This window comes from Pagrus pagrus, assembly GCF_965226575.1.
Source record: "Pagrus pagrus genome assembly, chromosome: 11".
NCBI lineage: Eukaryota > Metazoa > Chordata > Actinopteri > Spariformes > Sparidae > Pagrus > Pagrus pagrus.
The window spans coordinates 1,055,013-1,063,061 of record NC_140195.1 but is presented as its reverse complement, the minus strand read 5'-3'; positions in this window follow the sequence as shown (position 1 = coordinate 1,063,061).

Here is an 8,049-nt window from a genome sequence, read left to right as displayed (position 1 = left end):
CAGCGTCCTTGACATGAAACTGATGGGTCGCTCCTGTCCATCTGGCATGTGATGTGATAACACCGCCCCCACTCCATAGGGCGAGGCATCACAGGACAGGATCAGGTCTTTTTGACTGTCATAATGCACTAACACTTCAGAGGATTGCATGAGGCGTTTGGATTCCTCAAAAGCTCTCTCTTGTTCTGTTCCCCATTTCCATTTGGTCTCCTTTCTCAACAGTTCATGCAAGGGGGATAACAATGTGGACAGGTTCGGCAGGAACCTGTTATAATAGTTGAGCAAACCCAGGTACGCACGCAGTTCAGTGACATTAGTGGGTGCTGGGGCTTTCTGTATGGCCATGACTTTGTGTGGCAGAGGATGGAGTCCCGAGGCATCCACTTTATGTCCTAAGAACTCTGCTTCCTGTTCCATGAAGGCACATTTGTTGCGCTTTAAGCGAAGGCCAGCTTCCTGCAGCCGTGCCAACACCTGGTTCAGCGTGGCCAGATGTTCTTGGTCGCTTCGGCCAGTCAGCAAAATGTCGTCCAAATATACAGCCACGTTCGGGATGCCAGCCACCAGACTCTCCATTAGTCGCTGGAAAATGGCTGGACTGGAAGAAACCCCGAATGGCAGACGGTTCACCTGGAACAGACCTTTGTGTGTGTTAATAGTGACATAGGGCTTGGATGCTTCATCCAGGATCACCTGTTGATATGCATGGCTCAAGTCCAGTTTACTAAACTTTTCACCACCAGTCAACTTCTCGAACAAGTCTTCCAGTTTTGGTATTGGATACTGTTCCAACTTTGACACTAAGTTGACCGTGAGCTTGTAATCTCCACAGATACGCACTGAATTGTCAGGTTTCAACACAGGAACAATCGGCGCCGCCCACTCAGAGAATTTCACGGGCTCGATTATCCCCTGATGGGTGAGTCTCTCCAACTCGACCTCCACCTTCTTTCTCATAGCATAGGGGACTGGCCGGGGTTTATAGAACTTTGGAGCAATCCCTTCTTTTATGTATATTTTTGCTGGTGGGCCCCTCCAGGTTCCCAGTTCCTCTTTGAATACATCCTCATTCTGTCTTAACACCTCCTGCAGTGTCATTTGTTTCTGGCCTATGTTGTTTACCAGAACACAGTTCATTCCCAGCTCTTTCATCCATGCTCTGCCCACCAGGTTTGGCCCTGGCCCTGCTACGACCACCACTGGAAGCTGTTTGATTTGGCCTTTGAACTGCACAGTTACTTCTGCTGCACCTAGTGTGGGCACTCTCTCACCCGTATATGTTTTAAGAGTCAGTGAACAATCTTGCAGCTCTGGTGTACTCCCTGCTGACCATAACTTAGCATACTCAGTCTTTGACATAATTGTCACACTGCAGCCAGTATCCACTTCAAATTCCACCATGTTACCATTTAGGTTTAGCTGAGTGGTAATGGGGTCTATTTTTGCTATTTTTGGCTCTGTTACATTGTGCAGTGTAAACACCTCTTCATCACTAGAGAGGTTCACAGGGGATTCACTTATGTGGTGTGCGGACTGCTTTTTATCCCCTTTTACCCCTTTTACAAACTGCTTATGCTTCCCTCCCCCCTTAAGCTGCTGCTGGCCTGTAGGAGGCGAGGATCTGCACATCTTCTTCAAATGTCCTTGTTTACCACAGCCATGGCACTTTTCATTGATAAACCGACAGTCCCGAGCCACATGTTCACCCCCACACCTATAACATGTTAGTGGTGTCGTTTTTCCTTGCCACTTCTGTCCCGTCTTCACATTGTGTACTGGCAGTTGTGCTGCAGCTTTACTCACATTACTGTCCATCGTGTGCGGTTGTAGTTGCAGGTCCCGCACGTCTCTGGTTGCGGTCTCGATGGCTTGCGCGACTTTCAATGCCTTCTCAAATGTCAACTCCGGCTCCGCCAACAATCTCCGCTGGATGCGATCATCTGCTATGCCACAGACGAGCCTGTCACGCAGCATCTCCTTCAACTTGTCCCCGTAGTTACAGTGTTGAGCCAGCTCCCGTAGCACCGCCACGTACTCCGTCACAGACTCCGTCGCTGCCCTCGTCCTCGAGTTAAACTTGAATCTCTGGACTATCTCGCTGGGCTTTGGGTTATAATGTGACTGTAGCAGTTTAGTCAAGTCCTCATATGACTTATCTCCAGGCTTGTCCGGACTCAGCAAGCTTCTCATCAAACTATATGTCCGGCTGCCCACGGAGCTCAACAATATTGCCCGCTTCCTTCCAGCGTCTGTAATTCCATTCGCCACAAAAAAATGGTCCAAAACTTCGACATACTCCTCCCAGTCTTGAACCTGGCTGTCGAAAGCCGCGAGTGTCCCCACCATCGCCGTGGCCATCTCGATGTCGTCGTCCGCGTTGCCGCTAGCGTCGTCGTTAGCGTTGTTGCTAGCGTTAGCTCCCTCGACGCCGGACATGAATCGAGTCTCCGCGTAGTTGAACTCACAGGCTGTTTTCTTGTCCTAACAACTTACAGTGAGCTCGCCGTGTTTCCTCGTCGCCAATATGTAATATCTTATGATATTGAGGAAGAAGGGACGGACACTGGAGGTGAGTTGAGGCTGGTTTACTGGAGCACTTCACATGATATAACAGGAACATGGCATAGCCAACGACATACTACCTGTAACACTATAGGCTCTGAACTAGTGAATAAACCACCTTGGGCCTAGGCTATGCTGCCACCCCGAGGACACCTCCCAACATAACACGAAATTCTCAATCTTCTACAACTACTGAAATACTACTGATAATACTCACTGAAGTAACATTTCATGAAAGACTCTCACTTGTAACCGAGTATTTTGCACACTTCCTCCACTAGACTGAATGCTCACACAGATTCTCGTTCCTCCCAGAGGTGCTGGATGGGTCCGATGTCTGGACTGCAGGAACAACAACTTTTGTCTGACATGTTATGACCAGACCCTGTGATGTGGTCCGACTCCAGCCGGGCCTTCTGGGTGGAGTTAATCACTGTACCTGACAGTACCTGGCCAGGTAGAGGCTCGCCTCATCACCACTTTGTATTTCCACACTCACTTCATGCAGCATGCCAGCGTTCAGATACCAACAGAGGCGTGACGGAAAACATCAAACTGTGTTTTTCCTCCTGTAAATCTAAAAACGTCTCTGCAGGCTGTTTTTAATCACATGGGTGCAGTTATACTGTGTTGTGATGGAGATCCTGACCCACCATCATACAAAGTGTTTGGCTCTGAATGACATCATCACGTCAGTAGCAGAGGACCTGACTGACTCTCGCTCCCAGAGAGGGAGGCTGTTATCAGGGAGGGAGTTCACTGAAGACGGGGTCAGGAGGCTGAGCGGCACGCTGACTTTTCCTCGATACATTTGGTGATTTTATTTTCTATATAAGTTTCCAGAGACAGAAACTACAACAACACAACAGTGAAGGAGACAAAGACGTGTGAGTTAAAGGTTTTTGCTCTGAATCTCGTCACATGATCATCGTCAGTAAACAGCTGGAGCTGCCGGGCAGAAGTGTGACGAGGAGTCGGTAGGACAGACAGGAGGACATATAAGTTGCTGAAGACACGACCTGCTGCCACATCACTGCTGTTTGGTCCTGTAACGTAGCTTTGTGGGTCATTCGTCTTTTGTGTGATGAGTGAAGGGTCTGTTTAGCTGTCAGACTGAACACCATCAGACCGACACACTCCTGTCCTGCTGTGAGCTTTTGTGAGTTGGTAAACTTCCATTAAAGATACAATATTTAAAACATAAAACATGAGCTCGTCCGTGAACATTTGTGCCACGTCAGATAGATTAACATCTGCTGTGGTCATTTAACACTGAAGACAACATCTCCCATGATCCCACACTGCCTCATGAAACTACATCTTCTGTTGTCAGTGTTGTGATTGAGAGACCTCTAGTGGCAGAAGTTACATGCTGCACAATTAAATAAGTGATTGAGGTAAAAAATACAAGCTCTCTTGTGAAATGTGGAGTAGAAGTATGAGTAAGTACATCTAAAGTGTACTTAAATGCAGTACTTGAGAAACTGTGCAGTACTTAGTAAGAAATCAGTAAGAAAATTCAGATTCCTCAACCAAACAACACATTCAGTTTCCTCTGACGTCCATCGACCACTGAACTGTTCAAGTTACATCACTTTATCTCTTGTGTTGCCTCGTGGTCTGTGTTTGTGGATATGAGGTTTAATAATTTGTTTCTATGTGCAATTCTTTAATTTTCAAGAAGCTTTCTGCATGTGTGCAAATATTAAAGATCTCAGGCGGTGACAGATTTCATTTATTACATATATTTATATTCACACATGAGGACTGAGAAACACCGAATCCAGTCATCTTGTTACATCCTGACAATCATGTTACATTTACAGGGACGCCCAGAGATGCAAACCTAAAAGCTAACCACACTGAGGGATCCTTCCCACATGCACTTCAAGCTTTTACCCAGACGTGGGCGCTACAGATGAGCAAGTTTTTCAGCTACAGTTACAGCTCTGAATGCTGAGCTTCCTTATTATAAACTTTATTTGTTTAGAAAGAGTCAGAAAGAATTAGTCTTTAAGGTTCAGAGAAGCTATTTTTATTTTCTATAGTGATGAAAGAATGTGAGTGAATTTACATGAGGAGAAATGATTATAAAGTCTTCGTTTATCAAAGCTACATGACACTAAAGATCTACACTACATATGGTTATAACTCTGTTCAGCTCCTTGAAGATTCATTAATAAACTGTTAATGTCTAAGGTGAAAGAGTTGACAGGCTGATTTTGTTTCCTGTCGATCTTTTTACTGACAACCAGGGGCGTCGCACCCGTGGGGGATGTGGGACACTTTTTCTGCAGTTTTGCACAAGCGCCTCACTACAGTCGCTCAGTTTCTCTGGCCGCTCTGTCTGCGCTGATGCCTCTTCTCCCCCTCCCGCTCCTGTTGTTGCTTCAAACATGACACCGGCTGTCAGTGTGACCGGCTGATGATTGGCTGTTCTGCCTTAAAGTGTAACTAAACCCCCAGGTTTTGGCTGAGGTGCATCTGGGCTGGAAATGTAAAAAATGCCTTGATAGTGGGCGGGGCTCCAGGAGCAGTTAAGACACGTCCAGCCACTCTGTGCAGCCTCCAAAACAAAAACACACACAGAGGGGCGGGGCCAACAGTGGTGGCTCGTGATGTAAGCTGCCTCCAAAACGTCATCGGCCTCCATCTCAGCCAATAGCAAAATTTGATTGTAATAGTCGGGTTTCAACCCATAGAGGGCAGTCACTCTTACATTTTTACAACAAAATACACCACATTGAAATACTTTGACTAAAATGTCAAGAGTTGGACCAGAATACATCAACAACACTACTTCATACCCAAATACATTTGTTTTCAGCAGAAAAAAGTGGTTTGGGGGTTTAGTTACAGTTAAGTCCCGCCTCTCTTGCTGTGTTAGATTTATCGTTCAGCTCGTGCTGAGGAGGTGGGAACTAGCCATAGATATACATAGACGCTCCACTGAGCGCTGAATCGTACGTCGAAGTCAGTGGAGTGAACAAAGTGCTGTAAGTTAATGTCTCTCATTTACACATTCACACACGTACGAATATATCTGGGAAACAGACAGGCACCAAAAACAATGTATAGCGTTCTCTGATGATTATAAACTTTAACTCCTCCTTATATGTTCAGTAAACAGGGAGGCACCAAACCACTGGATGTATTTTGTAAATAGTGTTTACAGCTGCTAATGTATGTAACTCTGTTACTGTGATGATAAATATTGAATCTGTGTCTATAATAACCAGATCCAGACATGTAAATGTGATGTCTGTGGGAATAAAAAGCACTGACGTTTACATTACATTTTACATTTAACTGATTTTGATGAATTGTTTTTATATCGAGTGATGTTAACTACTAAAAATGACAAATAAGGAGACAAAAAAATAAAGCCTGCAAATCAAAAATAAAAGAATAAGACACTGTAATTGGCTGTCTGGCTTTTCCATAGAGCAGGTCACTGAAGAACATATATACATACTTATATCCATACAGCTGTATGTACAAAGAGGCACATTGAAGAACATATGTATATTTGTCTATGGCTGTAAACACTCATTAGAAAAACACATACGTGGGTTTGGTGCCTCCCTGTTTACTGAACATATAAGGAGGAGTTAACGTTTATAATCATCAGAGAACGTTACAGACGGTGTTTTTGGTTCCTGTCTGTTTCCCAGATATATTCGTACGTGTGTGAATGTGTCAATGAGAGGCAACAAGGATGTGTGAAACACTCCATCTCACTCCTATTGCCTCTCCTCGTGTCCGTATCCCACCTCAGCGCTTCACAGGTCGTGCTCCTGCACAGGTACATGCGTCCCCTTCTGACTACTACAGGACTGAATTCTACAAAGTTCTGGATGTTGTTGACGTGCAGCTTAGAGAAACATTTGAGCAGAAGGGAATGCAAATGTTGAGGCATCTGGAACAAGTTCTCTGAACTGGAAAGACCACATCCATCCCCCACACCTTTGAAAAGCTTGCTACGCCCCTGCTCCCTCTAGTGGAGGCCTGGAGTTAACACACTTGCACAAAGCACTGAAAAGATGGGGAGACTAGAGGTGTGATTGTTGGAGGGAAACATTCATGTTTTCCTCTCAGGGAGCTGGTAAAATGTCCATTTGTGCTCTTTTCACGTAGACATGCATTTCTTCGCAGTGAACACTAGGGGGCGTGTGTTTGTAATTCTGGACACAAAACAAAATGAATAATGAATTTAAATGTTAGATTTGACTTCACTAAAAAACAAACAGCAGAGGTCAGCAGCAGCTCAAGACAAGGCTCTGACTTTACAACCTACCACAGAGGGACCGATGCAGTTTTACTGATGGAGGAGAATATTTCTGATCGTTTGAATGTCATTAATTAACTTAATTGGGATTAAAAATGTTTATAATCTGGTTGATTTTGTCCTTTTGTCAGCAGAGCTCAGACCTCCGGCTGCTGCAGTGGACTGAGCGTCAGTGTTCACAGGTTGAACCTGATATTTTAGGTCCTCTGATCTTCAGTCAGTCAGCTCCTCCTGATAAAAGACTCCTGTCTGATGGAGAGCGACCTCTAGTGGCCTCTGTACCGATCACAGGTCGGTCAGCCTCATTGTGACGACAAAACATGAGGATCGGTGAGGATACAGGGTTGTTGTTGTTGTTGTTGTTGTTGTTGTTGTTGTTGTGATTCTGTAATAATACATCCTGTCAGTGTATTTAGCTGGAATAAAACACTGAAACCTTTCTCCAGTATTTGTCTATGAAAGCAGCAGATTATCAGGAGACAGGATGGATTTTTTGACAGTCATATACTTGAAATGTCCAGTTTAGACTCACAGACTCACAGACAGACTCACCTCTGCCTCCTTTGGAATAAGTTCATATTCTTCCTCCTGCAAACAGTAAAAAATAATCTAGATGACATAAAAGTTCAGAAGCTGTTGTTTCCCCTTGTGTTCTGTCGCTGCCCAATCAACAAATGTCTTTTAATAAAAGTGATTTCTAAATTAAACTGCTTCACAACACATCATCTACTTTTCTTCTCAACATGAAGGAAACTGCTGATAAAGAGACTGACGGTCAGCTCGACAGATATTATGGTGAGATCACTAATTACTGACTCATTAAGACACAAACACACCTGTGCTGCTCCTCTGGTTGCTCCTGCTGCTCCTCTGGTTGCTCCTGCTGCTCCTGCTGCTCCTCCCGTTGCTCCTGTTGCTCCTCCTGTTACTCCTGCTGCTCCTCTCGTTGCTCCTGCTGTTCCTCTGGTTACTCCTGCTGTTCCTCCTGTTGCTCCTGCTGCTCCTCTGGTTGCTCCTGTTGCTCCTGCTGCTCCTCCCCGTTGCTCCTGCTGCTCCTCCTGTTGCTCCTGCTGCTCCTCTGGTTGCTCCTGTTGCTCCTGCTGCTCCTCCTGTTGCTCCTGCTGCTCCTCCTGTTGCTCCTGCTGTTCCTCCGGTTACTCCTGCTGTTCCTCCCGTTGCTCCTGCTGCTCCTCCTGTTA